Raw genomic sequence first — 24223 nt, forward strand, 5'->3', positions numbered from 1 at the left:
TCTCATCTGCACATGGTACATACTCTAAAATCTACCACATTCTCAGCCATTAGGCAAGTCTCAACAAATTCAAAAAAAGTGAAATCATACCAAGCATATTGTCAGACCTTAGTGGAATGGAAATAGAAATCGAACCAAGAGGAACTCTCAAAACCACACAATGACATGGAAACTAAATAACTTGCTCCTGAATGGCTTCTTGGTAAACAGTAAAATTAATGCAGAAATCAAAACATTATTTGAAACAAATGATAATGGAGACACAGCATGACAAAATCTCTGGGATGCAACAACGCAGTGTTAAGAGGGAAATTTATTGTACTAAATACTTACATCAAGAGGTTAGAAAGATCTCAGATTAACACTCTACCACTTACAGGGACTAGAAAAACAAGAACATACTAATTCCAAAGTAAGCAGAAGAAAAGAAATAATTAAAATCAGAGTAGAGCTAAATACAATTGAGACCCAAAATACATAGAAAGAATCAACAAAACAAAAAGTGGGTTCTTTGGTAGGATAAACAAGACCAATAGACTGCAAACTAGATTAACAAAGAAAAAAGTGAGAAAATTCAAATAAACACAATCAGAAATGACAAAGGTGGCATTATAACCGATTCAACAGAAATACAAAAGATCCTCAGAGACTACTATAAACACATCTATGCATACAAATTAGAAAATCTAGAAGAAATGGATAAATTCCTGGAAACACATAACTTCCCAAGATTGACAGGAAGAAATTGAAACCCTGAGCAGTCCAATAACAAGTTCCAAAATTGAATCTGTAATTTGAAAAAAAAAAATCCACAAACCAAAAAAAGCTGTGGACCAGATGGATTCACAGCTGAATTCTAGCAGACGTAAAAAGAGCTAGTACCGGCCGGGCGTGGTGGCTCACGCCTGTAATCTCAGCACTTTGGGAGGCCGAGACGGGTGGATCACGAGGTCAGGAGATCGAGACCATCCTGGCTAACACGGTGAAACCCCATCTCTACTAAAAAATACAAAAAACTAGCCGGGCGAGGTGGCGGGCGCCTGTAGTCCCAGCTACTCCGGAGGCTGAGGCAGGAGAATGGCGTGAACCCGGGAGGCGGAGCTTGCAGTGAGCCGAGATCCGGCCACTGCACTCCAGCCTGGGCGACAGAGCGAGACTCCGTCTCAAAAAAAAAAAAAAAAAAAAAAAAAAAGAGCTAGTACCAATCCTACTGAAACTATTTCAAAAAACTGAGGAGAAGGAACTCTTCCCTAACTCATTTTACAAAACCAGTATCATCCTAATACCAAATTCTGGCAAGGACACAAGAAAAAATAAAACCAAAGGCCAATTAAACCTGATGAACATAGTTGCAAAAATCCTCAATAAAATACTAGCAAACCAAATCCGGCAGTGCATTGAAAAGTTAATTCACCATGATCAAGTGGGCTTTATTCTTGGGATGTAAGGTTGGTTCACAATACACAAATCAACAAACATGATTCACTACATAAACAGAATTAAAACAAACTCATATGATCATCTCAATAGATGAGAAATATTTCAATGAAATCCAATCCTTTCATGAGTGAAAAAAAAAACAAACCTCAAGAAACTACACATCAAGAGACAATACTTCAAAATAATAAAGGCATCTGTGACAAATCTATAGCCAACATCATACTGAATGGGCAAAAGCTGGAAGCACTCCCCTTGAAAACTGTAATTAAACAGGGATTCCCACTCTCACTGCTCCTATTCAACATAGTACTGGAAGTCCTAGTCAGAGCAATCAAGCAAGAGAAAGAAAAAAATAAAAAGACATTAAACCAGGAAAAGAGGAAATCAAATTATCTCTCTTCACTGACAATATAATTCTATACCTAGAAAATCCTAAAGACTCCACCAAAAGAATCCTAGACATGATAAACAACTTCAGTAAAGTTTCAGGATATTAAAATCAACATTCAAAACCCAGTAGCACTTCTATATACCACTAACATGCAACCAACTCAAGAAGGTAATCCCACTTATTATAGCCACGAAAAAACACCTAGGAATACATCTAACCATGGAGATGAAAGATCTCTACATGGAGAACTACAAAAAACTGATTAAATAAATCATAGATGACACAAACAAATAGAAAAATATTCCATACTCATGGATTAGAAGAATCAACATTGTTAAAATGTCCATAGTGTCACAAGCAATCTACAAATTCAACACTATTCCTATCAAATGAGCAACATCAGTTTTCACGGAATTCTGAAAAACTATTCTAAAATTCATATGAAACCAAAAAAAAAAAAAAAAAAAAAAAAAAAGAGGCCAAACAACCACAGCAATCCTAAGCAAAAAGAACAAAGCCGGAGGCATCACATTACCTGACTTCATACACAGTTTGAAGATGATAGTAACCAAAAACAACAAAATATTAGTACAAAAATAGACACATAGACCAATGGAACAGAATAAAAACCTCAGAAATAAAACCACATGCCTGCAACCAATTGATCTTTGACAAAGTTGACACTAACAAGCAATGGGGAAAAGACTCCCTATTCAATAAATGGTACTGGAAAATCTTGTTAACAGTATGCAGAAGAATAAAACCGGACTCCTTTCTTTCGCCATATACAAAAAGACAAAAGATTTAAATGTAAGATTCAAACCTTAAAAATCTTAGCAGAAAACCTAAAAATATCTTTCTGGGCATCGGCCTTGGCAAATAATTTATGACTAAGTCCTCAAAAGCAATTGCAACAAAAACAAAAATTGGCAAAAAGGGCCTAATTAAACTAAAGAGCTTCTGCACAGCAAAATAAACTATCAACAGAGTAAACAGACAACCTAAAGAATGGGAGAAAACATTGGCAAACTCTGCATCCAATAAAGGACTAATATCCAGACTATAAAAAACTTAAATCAACAAGCAAAAAACAAACAACCACATTAAAAAGTGGACAAAGAACATGGATAGGCACTTCTCAAAAGAAGACATACAAGCAGCCAACAAACATAAAAAAATTCCCAGCATCACTAATAATCAAAGAAAGACAAATCAAAACCACCATGAGATACCATCTCACACCAGTTAGAATGGCTATTATTAAAAAGTCAAAAAATAACGGACGTTGGCAAGGCTGTGGAGAAAAGGGAATGCTTATACACTACTGGTAGGAATGTAAAGTATTAGGTTGGTGCAAAAGTAATTGTGGTTTTTACTATTAAAAGTGGCAAAACAGTTGAGCTACTGTGAAAAGCAGTTTGGAGATTTCTTAAAGAATTAAAAATAGAACTACCATTCCACCCAGTAATCCCATTACTGGGTATATACGCCCCCAAAATAAATTGTTCTACCAAAAAGACACATGCACTTGTATGTTCACTGCAGCACTATTCACAATAGCAAAGGCATGTAATCAGCCTAGGTGCCCATCAACAGTGGGTGAGATAAAGAAAATGTGGTACATATATACCATGGAATATTATGCAGCCATAGTAAACAAGGACATCATGTCCTTTGCAGGAACATGGATGCAGCTGGAAGCCATTATCCTAAGCAAATTAACACAGGAACAAAAACCAAATACCCTATGTTCTCACTTATAAGTGGGAGCTAATCATTGAGTGCACATGGACACAGAAAGGAACAATAAACACTGGGGACTCTGAAAGAAAGGAAGGAGGGAGGAAGACAAGGGATATAAAACTTCCTATTGGGTACTATGTTGGCTATGTAGGTGACAGGATGAATGGAAGCCCAAAACCTCAGCATCACACAATATACCCTTGTAACAAACCTACACATGTAACTGCAGAATCTAAAATAAAAATGGAAATTTAAAAAAAGAATAATCACTTTCTAAGATTTCCAAATTTGCTTAGTTTTATAAATTGTCTAAAACTTATGTATAAATCAATGAAAGTATAAGCCCTGGTTACGTGAGATCCAAATAATGAATGTCCTTTAAAAGTATTACGCTACAAGTGGGCGTGGTGGCTCACGCCTGTAATCCTAGCACTTTGGGAGGCCAAGGTGGATGGATCACCTAAGGTAAGGAGCTCGAGGCCAGCCTGGCCAACATGGTAAATCCTCACCTCTACTAAAAATACAAAAATTAGCCAGGTGTGTTGGCGGGTGCCTGTAATCCCAGCTACTCAAGAGGCTGAGGCAGGATAATCACTTGAACTCAGGAGGCGGAGGTTGCAGTGAGCCAAGATGGGCACAGTGGCTCATGTCCATAAAGGTCAAGGCAGGAGAATCACACGAGCCCAGGAGTTCAAGATTAGCCTGAGCAACATAACAAGACCTTGTCGCTACAAAAAATTTTAAAACTAGCTACGAGTGTTGGTGTGTACCTGTAGTCCTAGCTACTTGAGAATCTGAGACAGGAGGATAACTTGAGCCTAAGAGATTGAGGCTGCAGTGAGCTGTGAGCTGTGATTGGCTGTGTGATAGAGTGAGATTCTGTCTTTAAAAAATATTTTTAGTGTGTGTGTGTGTGTGTGTGTGTGTGTGTGTGTGTGTGTATTTATCATACTTCAAGCCAACTTTCATTTACTCTAAACTGGAAGCCCCAAATTCTTAAATATATTAATCTAGTGTCTCAAGACATATATCACATACTAAAAAGATGCTGAGTTTATATTACATCCAAGTTTTACTTTCCACCAGGATTCCACACAAAATGTTCAATGGATTTTTTAACTTAACAAGTAAAAGTTATATATATTTATGGTATATGACACAATGTTTTTATATACATATACAACTGTGGAATGGATAAATTCAAACTACTAAACACATGCACCATTTCACATTTTTTTGTGGTGAGAACACAAAATCTTTTAGCACTTTTCAATATACAATATATTATTACTAACTCTAGTCACTGGACTGTAAAATAGATCTCTTTAAATTATTCCTCCTAACTGAAATTTTGTGTCCTTTCACTAACATCTTCCCAATCCCCCAACCTCCAGCCTCTTGTAACCACCATTGCACTCTCTCTGAGTTCAACCTTTTACACTCTACATATAAGTGAGACCATGTAATATTTGTCTTTCTGCGCCTGGCTTATTTCACTTAGCTTAATGTCCTCTAGGTTTATCCATGTTGCTATGACAGGATTTCTCTCTTTTTTAAAGCTGAATAGTATTTCATTGTGTATATATAATACATTTTCTGTATTTATTCATCTGTCAATGAAAACTAAGGTTGGTTCCATATCTTGCTATGGTGCATAATGTTACAGCAAACATGAGAGTGCAGATATCTGACTGACAAGGATTTCAATTCCTTTGGATATATAACCAGTAGTGGTATGGTTAGATCATATAGTAATTCTATTTTTACTTTTGTGAGGAACCTCCATATTGTTTTCCAAAATAGCTCTACAAATTTACATTCCCACCAACAGTATATAATGGTTCCCTTTTCTCCGTATTCTTGCCAGTATTTATCTTTTGTCTTTTTGAATAGCCATTCTGACAGGTGTGGAGTAATATCTCATTGTGCTTTTGATTTGTGTTTCCCTGATTATTAGAGATGTTGGGATCTTTTTCATAGACCTGTTGGCCATTTGTATATCTTCTTTTGAAAAATTTCTATTTAGGTTCCCTTTGCCCATGTTTTAATTGGGTTGTTTTCTTACCTCTGAGTTGTTTCAGTTCCTTACATGTTTTGGCTATTAAACCCTTCTGAGATTGTTTACAAATACATTCTTCCATTCTCTACGTTATTTCTTCACTCTGATTGTTTCCTTTACTTTGCAGAAGCTTTTTAGTTTGATGTAATCCCACTTGTCTATTTTCGGTTTTGTTGCCTGTGCTTTGGCATCATATTTTAAAAATCTTTAGGCCGGGCGCGGTGGCTCAAGCCTGTAATCCCAGCACTTTGGGAGGCCGAGACGGGCGGATCACGAGGTCAGGAGATCGAAACCATCCTGGCTAACACGGTGAAACCCCCGTCTCTATTAAGAAATACAAAAAACTAGCCGGGCGAGGTGGCGGGCGCCTGTAGTCCCAGCTACTCGGGAGGCTGAGGCAGGAGAATGGCGTGAACCCGGGAGGCGGAGCTTGCAGTGAGCTGAGATCCGGCCACTGCACTCCAGCCTGGGCGACAGAGCGAGACTCCGTCTCAAAAAAAAAAAAAAAAAAAAAAAAAAAAAAAAAAAATCTTTGCCCAAACCAGTGTCATGGAGCATTTTCCCTATGGTTTGTTGTTGTTGTTGTTAGTAGCTTTACCATTTCTGGTCTCACATTGAAGTCTTCAATCCATTTTGAGTTGATTTTTGTATATGGTTTGGGATAAGAATCTAGTTTCATTCTTCTGCATGTGGATATCCAGTTTTGCCAATACTATTTGTTGAAGAGATTGTTATTTCCCCATTGTGTATTCTTGGCACCCTTGTCAAAAATCAATTGACCATAAATACAGGGATTTATTTCTGGACTGTCTTTCTGTTCTATTGGTCTATGTGTCTGTTTTATGCTGCTTTGGGTACTGTAGTTTTATGGTACATTTTCAAGCCAGGTAGTTTGATTCCCCCTACTTCATTCTACTTACCAAGATTGCTTTGGCTATTTGGAATCTCTTGTGGGTTCCATATAATTTTAAGATTGTTTTTTCTATTTCTGTGAAGAAAGACATTGGAATTTTGATAGAGATTATATTGGATCTGTAGATTATATGAACATTTTAATAATAATTTGTAAATTCATGAACAGGGAATATCTTTCCATTTGTTATATCTTCAATTTCTTTCATCCATGTTTTACAGTTTTCAATATACAAATGTTTCACTTCCTTGCTTACATTTATTCCTCAGTATTATATTTTTTGTAGCTATTGTAAATGGGATTGTTACCTTAATTTGTTTTTTAGTTTTGTGTTGATTTTGTAGCCTGCAACTTTATTAAATTCATTTATTAGTTCTAACATTTTTCGTGGAGTCTTTAGGGTTCTCTCTATATAAGATCATGTTGCCTGAAAACTGAGACAGTTTAACATCTTCCTTTCCAATCTAGAAGCCTTTTATTTCTTTCTCTTGCCTAATTGCTCTGGCTAAGACTTCTAGTACTATGTTGAATAAAAGTAGAAAGTGGGATGTCCTTGTCTTTTCTTTATCTTTATAATCAAAGACAGAGAGTATTCTGAAAGCAGCAAGAGAAGATAAGCAAATCACATGTAACAGAACTTTATTAAGGCTGGCAGCATATTTCTCAGAAGGAACCTTACAGACCAAGATAAAGAGGGATGATATATTCAAAGCACTGAAGGGTATCTTCAAAAAGTATAAACCAAGAACACTACACCCAGCAAAACTGTCCTTCAGAAATAAAGTAGTAACAAAGGCTTAGTGATGGGTATGTCACATATGGTCTTTATGTTGAGATGCATTTCTTCTATACCTAGTTTTTTGAGAGTTTTTATAACAAAGGAATGTTAAATTTTTTCAAATGCCTTTTCTGCATCATTGAGATCATCATGTGGTTTTGTCCTTCATTCTGTTAATAGGGTGTATCACATATATAGATTGGCATATGTTGAACTATCCTTGCATCCCATGGGATAAATCACACTCAATTACAGTGAATGATCATTTTAATGTGCTGCTGAATTCAGTTTACTAGTATTTGGTTGAGGATTTTTGCATCTATGTTCTTCAGGGATACTGGCCTATAATTTTATTTTCTTAGGTATCCTTGTCTGGCATTGGTACCAGTGTAATCCTTGCAAAATGAGTTTGGATGTATTCCCTCCTCTTCAATTTTCTAGAAAAGTTTGAGAAATATTTATATTAGTTATCTTTAAATGTTTACTAGAACTCAGCTGTGAAACCATCATGTCCTGGGCTTTTCTTTGAAGGGGGACTTTTTATTACTGATTCAGTCTCTTATCAGTTATCAGTCTGTTCACATTTTCTATATCTTCAGATTTAATCTTGGTAGGTGGTGTCTAGGAATGTATCTATTTCTTCTAGGTTATCCAATGTGTTGACATATAATTATGTAGTAGTTTCTTGTGATCCTTTGTATTTTCATGTTGTCAGTGGTCACGTCCTCTCTCTAATTTCTGATTTGAGTCTTATCTCCTTTTTCCTAGCCTGGTTAAAGGCTTTTCAAATTTGTCTTTTTACAAAACTGTTAGTTTCATTGACCTTTTCTATTATTTTTTTAGTCTCCGTTACATTTATTGCTGCTTTAATCTTTATTATTTCCTTACTCTTACTAACTTTGGGCTCATTCCATCTTCTTTTTCTAGTTCCTTGAGGTATAACATCATGTTGCTTATCTGTAATCTTTCTTCTTTTTTGATGTAGGCATTTATTTATTTATTTGATGTAGGCAAACTTCCCTCTTAGAACTGCTTTTGCTACATCTCTTAAGTTTTTACATGTTGTGTTTTACTTTTGTTTGTCTTAAGATTTCTTTCAGTTTTTCTTTTAACTTCATCTTTATCCCATTAGTTGTTTTGGAACATGCTGTTTTATCTCCACATGTGTGAATTTTCCAAAATTCTTTCTAATACAGATTTCTAGTTTTATACCATTGTGCCTAGAAAACATACTTGATATGATTTCAATCTTCTTAATTTTATTAAGACTTGTTTTATGTCTTAACACGTGATTTATCCTGGACAATGTTCCATGTGTGCTTGAGAAGAATGTGTATTCTGTTGCTATTGGGTGAAATGTTCTTCACGTGTCTGTTACATTCATTTGGTCTAAAGTGTAGTTTGAGTCTAATGTTTCCCTATTAATTTTCAGTCTGGACAATCTTTTCATTGTTGAAAGTGGAGAATTTAAGTCCTCTATCATTATTGGGTCACAGTTTATTATTCTCTTCAGCTCTATTAATATTTGCTTTATATATTTAGGTGCTCTGAAGTTGGGTGCATGTATATGTACAATTGTATATTCTGGATGAGTTGACTCCTTTATCATTATATGACCCTTCTATCATTTTATAGTTTTGACTTACACTCTATTTCATCTGATATAACTATCACTATCTCTGCTTTCCTTGTTTTCCATTTGCAAAGAATATTTTCATCCACTCAGTTTCAATTTATCTGTGTTCTTAAAGGTGACCTGAACCTTTTATAGGCAGGATACAGTTGGGTCTTGTTTTTTATCCATTCAGCCACTGTCTTTTGATTGGATAATAAAATCCATTTATATTCAAGATAATTATTGATAAGTAAGGACTTACTACTGCAATTTTGTTAACTATTTTGTGGTGGTTCTTTAGATCATTTCTTTCATTCTCTCTTGCTGCCTTCCTTTGGGATTAATTTTCTTTATCGGTATGCTTTGATTTCTTTAAGAGGGAGTTTCACTTTTGTTGCCCAGGCTGGAGTGAAATGGCACGATTTTGGCTCACTGCAACCTCCGCCTCCCAAATTCAAGTGATTCTCCTGCCTCCGCCTCCCATGTAGCTGGGATTACAGGTATGCACCACCATGCCCAGCTAATTTTTTAATTTTTTAATTTTTTTTAGTAGAGATGAGATTTCATCATGTTGGCCAGGCTAGTCTCAAACTCCTGACCTCAGGTGATCCACCCACCTTGGCCTCCCAAAGTGCTGCTGAGATTACAGGCGTGAGCCACCATGCCTGGCCGCCTGGCCAATTCTTTTTTTTTTTTTTTTTTTGAGACAGTCTCACTCTGTTGCCCAGGCTGGAGTGCAGTGATGCAATCTTGGCTCACTGCAACCTCCACCTCCTGGGTTCAAGTGATTCTCCTGTCTCAGCCTCCAAGTAGCTGGGACTACAGGTGTGTGCCACCACATCCAGCTAATTTCTGTACTTTTAAGTAGAGACAGGGTTTTTTTATTGAACAGGCTGGTCTCGAACTCCTGACCTTGTGATCTACCCTTCTAGGTCTTCCAAAGTGCTGGGATTACAAGTGTGACCCACCGTGCCCAGCCTGATTCCTTACTTTTTATCTTTTGTATATGTACTATCGACATTATTGTGGTTACCATGAGGCTTACACAAAACATTTTAAAGTTATAATGGGATATTCAAAACTGATAACAACTTAACTTTGATCACATAAAATAACTCTACACTTTACTCCATCTCTCACACATTGTATGTTTTTGATGTCCCAATTTATAATTTTTTGTATTGTATATCCTGCAACAATCTATTGTAGCTATTATTGTTCATAGTTTTGTCTTTTAACCTTCATGCTAAATATATCATCGATTTACACACCACCATTTCAGTAGTAAACATTCTGTGTACTTAGTTTTTGCAATAAGTTTTATAGCTTCATATGTGTTACTAATTAGCATCTTTTTCTTTCAGTTTAAAGAGGTCCCTATAGCATTTATTTTAAAGTAGGTCTGATGGTGACAAACTTCCTCAGCTTTTGTTTGGGAAAGTCTTTGTCATTCCTTCATTTTTGAAGGACAGTTTTGCTAGCTACAGTGTTCTTGGTTTGCAATTTTTGAATATATCCTTCAGTGCTTTGACTATATCATTTCACCTTATCCAGACCTATAAGGTTTCTTCTGAGAAATATGCTGCTAGTGTTGGTGAAATTCTGTTATATGTGACTTGCTTATCTTCTATCTTTGATTTTTGACAGTTTGAGTATAATGTGCCTTGGTGTCATCTTGTTTGGATTGAATATGATTGGAAATCTGTAATCTTCTGGTACATGGATATTATCTCTCCCCAGATTTGGAAAGTTTTCTGCTATTTTTAGATAAGCCTTCTACCCTCTGTCTTTCTCTTTGACTTATTTAATATCTTTAACTAAATATTTGCTCTTTTGATGCTGTCCTATACATCCTGTAAGCTTTCTTTTCATTCTTTTTGCCCTCTGATAATTTTCTTAAATAACATGTCTCTGAGTTCACAGATTTCTTCAGCTTATTCAATTTTCCTGTTGATGCTCTCTATTGCATTTTAAACTTCATTTATTGTATATTTCAGCTCTAGAATTTCTGGATTTTTTTTTTAAAGTAATTCTAATCTCTTTTAAATTTCTTCTTTTGGTCATTTTGTATTTTCCTGGTATCATTCCATTGTTCTTCTATATTTTCTTGAAGTTAACTGAGCTTCCTTAAGACATTTATTTTAAATTCTTGGCCATGCACAGTGGCTCACACCCGTAATCCCAGCACTTTGGGAAGGCCGAAGCGGGTGGATCACCTGAGGTCAGGAGTTTGAGACCAGCCTGGCCAACATTATGAAACACTATCTCTACTAAAAATACAAAAAACAATTAACCGGGCATGGTGGCGGGTACCTGTAATCCCAGCTACTTGGGTGGCTGAGGCAGGAGAATCACTTGAACTCAGGAGGTGGAGGTTGCAATGAGACAAAATCGTGCCATTGTACTCCAGCCTGGGCAACAAGAGCGAAACTCCATCTGCAAACAGAAAAAAAAAACAAAAAAAAACAAAAAAACAACTTTGTCAGGCAGTTTATATATCTGTTTCTTTGGGGTCAGCTACTGTGAAGATTGCTGTGTTCTTTTGGTGGTTTTCTGTCTCCTTGGTTTGTCATGTTTCTTGTTGTCTTACATTGATGTCCATGTATTTGGTTGAGCAGTCACCTATTGCAGACATTACAGGCTAGTTACACTTTGGAAATATTTTTGAAGGGTATGAGGGCACTTGCTCACTGGGGTGTACCAATGAATGTGCCAGCTGTGTAGTCTCTGTGCAGCTCTATCAGCTAGGGAGAGTGTTGATGAAGATTCCAGGTGTCCTCAGTGGTCAAGGCTGTGGGTTTCCACAGTGGTAGTGAGGGTTTTTGAAGTCTTCAGTGGCAATGGCTACTAAAATCCTCCCACATTTTTTTCCCACCAGGGAAACTGTGTCTGAAGAGATCCCTCTTGGCACTGGGTCTGGTTCATGGGCTTGCTTGGAGTGATAGTGGCGCCAGCATCAGATGAGTGGTGCCCATGGAGTGGCCACAGAGCTGAACCCAGAAGCATGAGCATGCATGGAGGAACTACAGATCTAGGATCAGCAGTGATAATGGCACTGGTGCCTGAAGCACAGACACCTCTTCTGTAATGCTGGTAACAGAATGTGAGGCATGAAGATTTGTGAAGCAGTCAGGGAAGTTGGGAATGGGTAGATAGGTGTGCACAGAGTTAAAGCAGCTTTGGGGTTAGGGTTCTAGTACCTGAAACATGGGCATGCCCAGTGAGGGTTTGGCTTCAGGGCCCAGAATGTGAACTAGCTTACTCTGGTGATGGCTTCAGTGTCTGAGATATGGACAGGCCCAGTGAAACCATACAGCCTGGGTCCAGAGTGTGGGCACTCAGAGCAGCCACTGCTCCACAGTTGGGGCACACACAGGATTGGAAGAAGTAAGGTTTTTTTTTTTTTAAAGTACCTCAACAGTAGTAACTTCTTGGGTAAGGGAGAGGTGTAGAGCCACATTGCCCTCTTTGGGAATCCCTCGAATAGCTGTTGGTTACTGAAATAGCAAAAGATCCTGATGTTTTCTGTGGAACAGGCCCCCAGGGACCATAGTGGCTCCCACTGCGTGGCTAATAGCCTCCACCCTGTTCTTTGATCCTAGCCATCTTCTGGCATCTCAGTATGCCAGAATCACCACTGATCTTTCCTATGTGGATATTCTCTGGGGGTTTTTTGGTCCCACCATTTTGCTGCAGATTATTTAATGGCCTCTCAAGCCCTCCCTGGGCTCTTTTGGTTTGGGAATACCTGTCCATATTTGTTTTTGTTAGAAGTAGTTGGTGGATTAAAACTGGTATCTTCTACTCTCCTATCTTGGTGATGTCACTCTTAATTGGATTTTTGTCTTTTTTTTTTTTACTGCATTTTTGATTAACATGTTTATCTAAGACATAGTACTCATGAGAAGTCCAAACACAGAATTCAACACATTCACAAACATCTTCTCTGAACTAATTACAGCAAATAACCATGCTTTTTTTCTTTCAAATCATAACTAGCATCTCTTCTATATTTAATTTTCTATTAGTAAGTAAAATTTCAATGATTTCTACCTTTCACAAAATAATTACTTCAGAATTATTTGGAGCCTCCAAAAGGTAGATATTATTATTGCTGAGGGGAGCAGGAAAAATATATATAACCAAATCTTGTTAGATGTGGAGGAACTTCTATGGATAACCTCCCTATTTCCCAAGGGTCAAATATCAACGAATATAATATTTAGCCAGAAGCAACCTGACCTTCTGAGTTACACTTCCCTGAGTAGAATGGAGCTAATGAAAGACAAATAACAAGTGAGGAAACATGATACTCTGCGGTGGACCTTGCTTCCCTCTAAGTAGGGAAGGCATACACTCTTGAATGGAGCAAGAGCCAGAACCAAGATTTAATGGAAATTACAAGATAGGCATGGTAGACCCTGCCAAATTATCTCCTTGTAATGAATAACTCTTGTTGTCACTAGTTTTGTTAATGATTATAGCAATAGGCCAGGTGCAGTGGCTCACACCTGTAATACCAGCACTTTAGGAGGCCGAGGCGGGCAGATCACTTCAGGTTAGTAGTTTGAGGCCAGCCTGACCAACATGGTGAAACCTTGTCTCTTCTAAAAATACAAAAATTAGCCAGGCGTTGGGGCGCATACCTGTAATTCCAGCTATTTGGGAGGCTGAGGCACATGAATCACTCAAACCCAGGAGGCGGAGCTTGCAGTAAGTTGAGGTTGCACCACTGTGCTCCAGCCTAGGTGGGGTGATACTCTGTCAAAAAAAAAAAAAAAAATTATTGCAATAATCTAGTACAGGTATCCTCGAAAAAAGGTTAGCAAGACATTAAATAAATAATTTTCCTACTTTGTCATTACGTTGTCCACAATCCTCTCTCCCATACCTCTTTACTAAAATTAATATAGTTATAATATTCTGTGAGAGGTATGAACAAGTACTATTCTGTGAGTGGTTTCATCATGAAACACAACAGGCAGAAAGCAGCAATATTCTTTTCCAAGATTATCTAATTTTATAAATTTGTTTCTCTTCATATTACACAAACAAGTTTTCACTGGGTAATCGAAGTAGATATTCTCATTCCAAGTCAGAGTACAAAGGTTTTCAAACAATTATATATTTTTTCTTAGTGACTGATAAATCATGATTATTTTATCTGGCTATAAAACCTAATAGGGAAACTTGAGGAACACTTAACTAAAAATCTATCATTGGCAATATAACATAGTTGGTTTAGAATCAGACAAATCTAATTTAAATTTAAATTTAGACTACAATTCATATGAATTCTGTGACTTAAATCAGGTAATATAAATTCCCTAATTCTCAGTTTTTTCCTTTTTAAAATGAGAATAATACTTTCCATATAAGGTTGTTATGAGGATTATGTGATAATATGTTTAAAATCCTTAGCCTGGTATCAGACACATAGTAATTACAGGGATAAATAGTAGCTATCAGGGCCACCACCAGTTCTTTTCAATTAGAAAAAGCCCTGTGGGTAATTCAACTTGGAAAGCAGAACATGAGCTGGATTTTAGCCTCCCCTAGCCACCTTAGTTAGGTGCTTCTGTTCAGTGGACAAACTGCACAACTACTTTCAGAAGCATTGGTAGCTACTATCAACAATGGCACCTAAGATTCCCAACATTTAAATAATGCCTTGTGAATAAACGTTTTCCCTCTCTCTAGGAAGCCCCTGATCTTTTGATATTCAATTAAAGTAAGATAATGAGATAGACACTTTCCCATACAACTGACAGGAGTAAAAATTGGTATGAAATCACAGGAGAAAAAGAAAGTAATGATATTCACTAAGAGCCTTACACAAGCTTATGCTGTTTGATCTAGTAGTTCCATTTTAAGACTCTATTCTAAAAATAATCAGAGGTACAAAAAATATTTTTGTATAGTGTTATATATAATAGTATTAGAAATTATTTGAATATGATTATAGTGAAGTGAAATACTCTGCAGCCATTTAAATCACTTCTCAAAAAGTTTCAATCATACAGTAGTTTATTAAAATATTGAGTAAAAAAAGCAGAATGCAGATTGCATATTTATATGATTCCATTAAAAAAATAGATGCAGATGGTCTCTGACTTACCATGGTTCAACTTTACAATTTTTGACTTTACAATGGTGTGAAAGCAATAAGCATGCAGTAGAAACCACACTTCAAGTACCAATACAACATATTGTTTTTCACTTTCAATGCAGTATTCAATAACTTACATGAGATATTCAATAGCTTATTATAAAATAAGCTTTTTGTTTATTTTCTCCAACTGTAGGCTAGTGTAAGTGTTCTGAGCACATTTAAGGTAGGCCAGGATAAGCTGTGATGTTCAATAGGTTAGATGTATTAGTGCATTTTTGTCTGACAATATCTTCAACTTACAATGGGTTTACTGGGACATATCCCCATCAAAAGTCCAGGAGCATCTGTATATAGAAACAATTCTGAGATAAACTAACAACAGAATATTTACAGCATTTCTCTCTGAGTGGTGTAATTACAGGTGATTTTTAAATTATTCTTGACACAGTGTCTTTAGACTGAGCATTTTTACTATTATAAACAGAAGAATGATTTTTTTAAATTTTCTTTAAAAATCAATGCATAGGATAGAAAACATTCATTCATTAACACTGGCTTATTAACAAGTCAGTTAATACATGACACAAAGAAATAATGAGCAGGAAAAAGGTGATGGGAGGAAGATGTCAGAAATTCTTGGAGTTGAAGTTATTTTGAGTAGTCTGATTTACAAAGGTAGGAAGCTGAGGCTTTACACTTGATTGGGCAAATAGGCAGTTAAATAAATGGTATGAGGGATGTCTATTTCTGGCCAATGTGAAGTACCAGGGACCAGATATACTGCCCCACCAGAAATAACCAAAAATCAGATAAGATATATCAAATAACGGTGTTTTAAAATATGATTTTTTATTTCCTTCCAGCTTTATTAAGGTATAATTGACAAATTATATAGATCTACAATGTATAATATAACATGTTGATATATGTATACATTGTGAATTAAATCAAGTTAATTAACATATTCATCACCTCACTTAGCATTTTTGTGGTGATAACACTTAAAACCTACTCTTTTAGCAATTTTCAATTATATAATAATTATTAATTATAGTTACGATGTTGTACAATAAATTCCCAGAACTTATTCATCCTAACTAAAACTTTGTACCCTGTGATCAACATCTCATTTCTGCTGCCCCACTCCCTGACTCCCAGACCAGGCAATCACCATCCTACTTACTGCTTCCATGAGTTCAATTTTTTTTTTTTTTTTTTTTTGAGATGGAGTCTCACTCTGTTGCCCAGGTTGAAGTGCAGAGGCACGATCTCCGCTCACTGCAACCTCCGCCTCCCAGGTTCACACCATTCTCCCGCCTCAGCCTCCTGAGTAGCTGGGACTACAGGCACCCGCCACTATGCCCAGCTAATTTTTTGTATTGTTAGTGGACATGGGGTTTCACCGTGTTAGCCAGGATGGTCTCGATCTCCTGACATGGAGATCTGCCTGCCTCGGCCTCCCAAAGTGCTGGGATTACAGGTGTGAGCCACCATGCCCAGTCAAGTTCAATTTTTTTATTCTCCACATATGAGAGAGATTATATTTGCCTTTCTGTGCCTGGTTTATTTCACTTTGCATAATGTCCCCTAGGTTTACCTATGTTGCTGTGAATGACAAGATTTCCTCCTTTTTAAGGCTGAGTAGTATTTCATTGTATACACGTACCACATTTTCTTTATCCATTCATGTGCTGATAGACACTAAGCTTGATTATGCATCTTGTCTGCAACAAACATGGGAGTGCAGATATCTGATGACATATAGATTTCAATTTTTTTTTTTTCAGACAGAGTCTCACTTCGCTCTGTCACCCAGGCTGTAGTGCAATGGCACCATCTTGGCTCACTGCTACCTCCGCCTCCTGGGCTCAAGAGATTCTCCTGCCTCAGCCTCCTGAGTAGCTGTGATTACAGGTGCCTGCCACCACACCTGGCTAATTTTTGTATTTTTAGTAGAGATGGGATTTCACCATGGTCAGGGTTCTCTCAAACTTTTGAGCTCAAGTGATCCACCTGCCTCAGCCTCCCTATATGCTGGGATTACAGGTGTAAGCCACCGCGCCCAGCCTCAATTCCTTTGGATAGATAGTCAGTAGAAGTACTGTTAGATCACATAATTTTATTTTTAGTTTTTTGAGGAACCCCCATGCTGTTTTCTAAAACGGCTCTACAAATTTACATTCCCACCAACAGTGTACAAGTGTTTCCTTTTCTCCGTATCCTCACCAACACTTGTTATCTTTTATCTTTTTGATAATAGTTATTCTAATAGGTATGAATATCTCTGTAGTTTTGATTTGTATTTCCCTGATGATTAGAGATATTGGGCATTTTTTCACACACCTGTTGGCCATTTGGATGTCTTTTTTTTTTTTAGAAATTTCTATTCAGACCCTTTGCCCATGTTTTAATCAGGTTATTTGGTTTCTTCCTATCCCGGCCCGCGGGACAGTCAGTGTAGGCCCTGGAGGAGGGGGTGGGAATTTGGGGAACAAGAGACACGAGAAATGGAGACAAGACAGTGCTCTGATCAAGTCTCGTTTAATGGTGGTAATGCAATGCCTTATATACATTTGGAGGGGAAGGGGTTGGGCTAAGGCGGAAATGACCTAAAAGAGGAAGGCGTGGCCAGATAGGCTTCGGTTTCACCAGTCGGACGTCATGTTGCGCCTGCGCTGTCAGGTAGTCTTTTCGCGGGCGTGGGAAAAATGAATGAAGAAGAAGCGGGAAGAGCGCCATCTTTTAATGGCGGTATTAATACAGGGAAGAAGGTAAATCTAGGGAGAAGGTGTGGGGTGGAAATGAATATAGCTCAGGCGTTTAATCTTTAATTATTATTCGCTATGGCCGGGGCGTGCAGCTCCGGACAGGTCCCCCTTTTTATATTTTTATGATAAGAAAACCCCTCGGGAACTGCGCCTGTCTTAGGTTGGGTCAACTCACCCCCACCTTCTAGGCCCGTCATGGGATAAGGCAGCAGCAAGGGCGGCCCTCCTGTCTTAGGCTCCGATGGAGATAGTGTCCTCTTACCCGTCATTGACTGTCCAGTTCAGCACACAGGGGAGGTGGTGTTATTAAGGTAAATAAGACTCACCATTTTCAGTCATCTCAAGGCGATGATAATGAACCTGTATAGGTTTGGCCTGGAAGGCCTCGATTTGTTGTCTGACAAATGCCATAAGCTTATTAAGGATTATAGGCCCGAGAGTGAGGAAGAGTAGAAGAGTGAGTAAAGGACCAAGAAATGGCAGGAGATAGGGGAGAAGTCCATCGAGTCCAGTCCATAGTGGATTGGCGGCCAGGCCTTTTCTGCGCTTTTCTAGTTCTTCTTGCAAAGTTTTTATCTTATCTCTGACGATTCTGGATTTGTTGGCGTAAAAACAGCACTTTTCCTGTAAAGCCAAACATATCCCTCCCTGTTCTGCCGCTAACAAATCTAGGCCTCTTCTATTTTGGAGAACTACCTCAGCTAACGAGTCTACTTGGTCTTGTAAATCTTGTATAGTACTGGATAAGGTCCGTACATCTGAGATTAATTGATTGGATAATTTAGTATATTGGGTTAGTGAGACTCCTAGGCCTGTGGCTCCTGTAGTAAAAGCAGTGGTGATTCCTAGTCCAGCCAACAAGGGAATAAATTGTATGGCTCGTTTCGGTCTATAAATAAAATGTTCAATAGTGGGGATGGGGATAGGTTCATCTCCAGGGATGATATCAATGTCGGGGAGAAGAGTGGCCAGAACACAAAGCCCTGTCCAATTTGTAGGTAGATACGTATATGCCATGTTGTTTCCACAAACGAAAACCGAGCCATTTATAGCACACAAAGGGTTGGTGGCATGGATTATGGAAGTACAGTTGCCAAACACAACATAGCCTAAATCAATTTCTTTAGTGTTATTATATGATGGTGAAAAGAGGCAAGAGGAATTAGAAAACGTCATCGGTTGAACTAAGAGGGGGGGGAATAGGACAGGAATTATTTACTAAGGATTCATTTGAGTAATTGACATAGGGCAATGAAAGGTTAGGTATGGCTAGAGGAATAGGGGGGCCCATTTTAAGACAAAGCCAACAATCGTGGGCCAGGCTTGTATTGGACATTTGAAGTAAATTGTAAGTAGCATTGAGGATATCAAAGGTTTGGGCATCGAGCCTAAAATTATCTCTAAGCTCAGGCAGGGCTAAAGGGTGATATTGAAGTTCAGGATATGGAGCTTTATGAATTTCTTCTAATTTTTTCTGGACGGTTTTAATTCTTGCAATATCTAATGGGCCTCCTCCATCAGAAATGTGAATGGGGGCGGTAGTGCTCCAACAAACAGGCTTTCCTTTTTGGCCGTTACAAGGAGATTGTACAAGTTTATTAGTGGATCCTAATACTTGTACGTCATTGATGCCTCCAGTTTGTGTTTTTAGTAACGTGGCCGTATAATATGTTCTATTGCCTGATTTGCATTGTTGATAGGAGGTATAACAGGAACTATGTACAGAAGATTGGAAAGAGCTACAAGGGCATTCTAGGAGCGGCCCGCTAGGTGAGGTATCTCTTGGGGTAGACTTACATTTCCATAACTGGTTTGGCATTGGGTAAGCTGTCTTGCCCGTGCAGGTCACCTGGGTGATTCTATCTGACGGAGGTTCAGATATTTGTCCCCCTCTGCAGTCACAAGGCTGGCCGTATTGTTTTCGTAATAATTCTTTTGCCTTACGAGGGTCACCAAAACCTGCATAGACTGTCACTATGTTATATAGAGCGATTATTCTCCAAAGGAATTTCATGTTAGGCTTCATTTTCTGAAAAACAAGAAGGAAAGAACTTCTCAGGGAGATTTATCTTCCCTGGACTGACAATGGTTATGATTTATTTGTCTTACCAATCTTTCAGGCAGCCATCTGGCTGCATCATTTTTTTGTGAGAAGATGCATACTGAGCCTCTTCCCCAAATTAAAACTGGATCGGGGCCATGCCATAAACTATCAAGTGGATCTTTCCATTTTACCATTGCAAACTGTTTTTGAGATTCAGGATGCCAGAAACGGTCAGCAGCCGATTTTCCATGACTGTCCAAATTTAAAAAATTAAGGATAAACAGGGCATGATTATGTTTCTGGGGGTACCCTTCACGGGGTACCAGCTCCCCCCTTTTAATTTTGTGATAATAGTTAATGACAGATGAGCTCTTTCTACTATACCTTGTCCTTGGGGATTATAGGGAATGCCTGTGGTATGTTTAATTTGTAGGGTATTACAAAATTGTAAGAAGGTTTTGGCTATATAACCGGGGCCATTATCTGTTTTGATTTGTTTGGGTATTCCTAAAATAGAAAAGCAGTGTAATAAATGAGCTATGACATGTTTGGTGGCCTCTCCTGTTTGGAGAGTTGCACTGATGAATCCACTATAGGTGTCTATGCATACATGGATATATTTTAGTTGACCGAGTTCTAAGTGGTGAGTAACGTCCATTTGCCAAATTTCGTTGGGGATGAGTCCTCGGGGGTTAACTCCTAGATGGGGAACAGGTAAATATGTTATGCAGTTGGCGCATTGTTTAACTATTTGTCGAGCTTGTTCTCTGGTAAGTTTAAACATAAGTCTTAAGGTTTGGGCGTTTAAATGATGTAAGGCATGTGCTTTTTGCGCTTGTTGCAAATTGTCTGTAGTGACTGTGGCTATGGTTTTTGTTGCCGTGTCAGCTGTTGCGTTACCTTGTGTTAGAGGTCCCGGTAATCCTGAATGTGCTCTAATATGCCCAAGAAAAAAGGGAGTAGTCCTTTTTCGGATAAGTTGTTGACATTGTAAAAATAGGTTAGCTGTGTCTGAAATATGTTTAACTTGAGACACGGTCTCTAAGAGGGGTATTGAATGAGCCAGGTAGGCACTGTCTGTATAAATGTTAAGTGGCTGACAAGGAAAAGCTGATAGTGCTGCAATTATAGCTTGCAATTCGACCAGCTGAGCTGATGTATAAGTGGTCTGGAATTTAACGACTACATTATTGTAAGTGTAAGCAGCAAGTCCTGTGGAAGATCCATCAGTGAAAATTAGTAATGTGTCATTGAGAGGTTCTTTACTGGTAATATGGGGAAATACAAACGCATGAAGTTTACAAAATTGAATAAGCTTGTTAGGTGGGTAATGGTTGTCAATCGCGCCAGTATAAGAAGCGCAAGCAATTGGCCAGGCTTCCGTATTTTGTAACAGCCAATGGATGCGTGATTGAGTGTAGGGCTGTATAATGGTAGAGGGTTCTATTCCAAAGTATTTTCTACTGTTTTCTCTTCCCAAGATAATTAGATCAGCTATGGCATCATAATAAGGCAACAAAACCTTTTTAGGGGAGGAGGGCAGGTGTACCCACATAATGGGATTGTTCTGCCAAAATAGGCCAGTAGGGGTTATTGTTGTGATAAAAATAAGGAATATTAATGGCTGAGAATAATCAATACCGGTAACAAATTGTGTTGCAATGGCATGTTCTACCTGTTGGAGTGTTATTAATGCTTCTTTAGTAATGGACCTGGGGGATTTTGGATTAGAGTCTCCTTTTAATATATCGAAAAGAGGTTTTAACTCTCCTGTGGTGAGCTTTAAATACGGTCGAAGCCAATTTATGTCTCCCAGTAATTTTTGGAAATCATTTAAAGTTTTTAAATGATCACGACGTATAACGGCCTTTTGATTAATGATTTTGGGTCCATTAATCTGGAAACCAAGATAAGTGTATGGATCTTGTAATTGTACTTTTTCTGGGGCTATTTGTAGTCCGGCTGCTGTTAACTCTTGTTTGAGTTGGGCGAAGCACTGTAAGACTTGATCGCCAACTTCTCCTGCTATTAAAATATCATCCATATAATGTATAATATACATTTGTGCCCATGTTTTTCTGACTGGCTCTATAGCGGCAGCTACATATTTTTGACACAAGGTAGGACTATTGGCCATACCCTGAGGTAAGACTTTCCATTGATAGCGCTTCATTGGTTGTTTAAAATTTGTAGATGGAAGACTAAAGGCAAATCTTTTCTGGTCAGCAGGGTGAAGGGGAATTGTAAAAAAGCAATCTTTAAGGTCAATAATGATTTTAAAATATTTTTGAGGAATCGCAACCGGTGAAGGCAATCCTGGTTGTAAGGCACCCATAAGGATCATAGTGATATTTACTGCTCTTAAATCTTGTAAGAGTCTCCATTTACCAGACTTCTTTTTAATAACAAAAATAGGTGTATTCCAAGGGGAATTACTTTCCTCAATATGTCCTGCTGCTAGTTGTTCCTGCACTAACTGTTGGGCAGCACTTAGTTTATCATTGAGTAAAGGCCACTGATCAACCCAAACGGGCTCATCTGACTTCCAAGTAATGGGGTCAGCGCACCTTTGGGGTGCAGGTATGTCAGTGGCCTGAGCTAAAAATTTCCAAACCCCTTTTTATCAAGTTGTCCTGAAACCAGTATAGGCTGTGGGATACCGTTCTCTCCTTTTCCAAGACCTTTACCAGGGGTGTATCCTTGAGTTAACATTTGTGCAGTAACTATATCATTTGGACTACACATTATAATTTTCATTTGAGAGAGTAGATCTCGCCCCCAAAGGTTAACAGGTAGGTAAGGGATGACAAATGGCTTAATGAGGCCTGAATTGTTTTCTTTATCTGTCCATGTTAGGTATTTAGAACTTTGTTTAGGATTACTGCTTTGTCCACTTCCTCTCAAGTGAGTTAAAGTTTCTGTGGTAGACCAATGAGAGGGCCAATCTTCCTGTTTAAGGATAGTTACATCAGCCCCTGCGTCTATTAGTCCAGTGAATGCCTTCCCGTCTAACCATAAGGTTAGAGAGGGTTTTTGATTTGTAATTGGTTGCACCCAATATATATCTGATGATCCGAAACCTTTTATATTTCTATTAGAGTATTGGATATTATTATCTGTTTTAACCAAAGGTAGCAGGAGTAACTGAGCTATTCTAACTCCTTGAGGGACAGTAATAATACTATCAATAGCTCTGGCCATAATTTTAATTTCTCCTTCATAATCATTATCGATAACTCCAGGGAGGACTTGCAAGCCTCTCATGGTGACACTACTTCTTCCTAAAAGCAGCCCAAAAGTGTTAGGTGGCAAGGGTCCATATATTCCGGTATTTAAGGTTTGCGGTCCCATTTCAGGTGTTAGTATTGTGTGGGAGGTGGAACTGAGGTCCAATCCTGCACTTCCTGGGGTTGCTCTACTAAGTTTTGAAATGGATTGCTGTTGCTGGCTGGAACAAAGCTGACTGCCCCATATGCTTGTTTCAGGGCCTGAGGCTGGCCCCTCATCCCGTTTCCCTGCCTGGGGGGTAAAAGATTTCCTTGACTGTCAGTTTTAGATTTACATTCGTTTGCCCAGTGCCTTCCTCTTTTACACCTTGGGCAAAGGCCTGGGATTTTTGCTTCTGGACTCTTATTTTGGTTTTCACAGCAATCTTTTGCAAAGTGTCCCCTTTTACCGCATCTAAAACATCCCCCTTTATCTTTACCTTTGTTAATGAGGAAATCTCTTACTGTTTGGCCGCTAAAAGCGGCGGCCATTGCTAGGCCTTATTGATATGAGGGCCCAATATCTGAACAAAGGCGAATGTATCCTGTTAAATCTGTTTTCTTTCGATAAGGTCTGATTGCCGCTTGGCAGGCGGGGTTAGCATTTTCATAAGCTAACTGTTTAACATAATCTACACCCGTTTCTGCATTTCCAAAGATTCTACCTGCCGTGGTCATAAGTCTATGCACAAAGTCTGAAAATGGCTCATCGGGTCCTTGTTTAACCGCTGTGAGCGAGGCCCCTGGATCTCCTTTAACGGGAAGTTTTCTCCAGGCCTTTGTAGCAGCAGCCTGGATTTGTGAGAACAGTCCAGGGTCATATTGCATTTGGGCCTGAGTGTCTGCATAATTACCTGAACCAGTTAACATATCAAAATCCCAACCGTTTCCTGCCTGTTGATTTCTTTTAGCTGTATCTCTACAATTTTCAAAGAACTCTGACTTCCAAATTAAGTGGTCTCCCCCAGAAAGAACTGCCCTGACTAAGGTATTCCAGTCTGTAGGAGTGAGCCAATTCTCAGCTACAGATTCCACTATAGCAAGAGTATATGGAGCAGTAGCCCCATACTGAGAGGCAGCAGTCTTTAACTCTT

Source organism: Macaca mulatta, chromosome 2 (assembly GCF_049350105.2).
Source record: "Macaca mulatta isolate MMU2019108-1 chromosome 2, T2T-MMU8v2.0, whole genome shotgun sequence".
Taxonomy (NCBI): Eukaryota; Metazoa; Chordata; class Mammalia; order Primates; family Cercopithecidae; genus Macaca; species Macaca mulatta.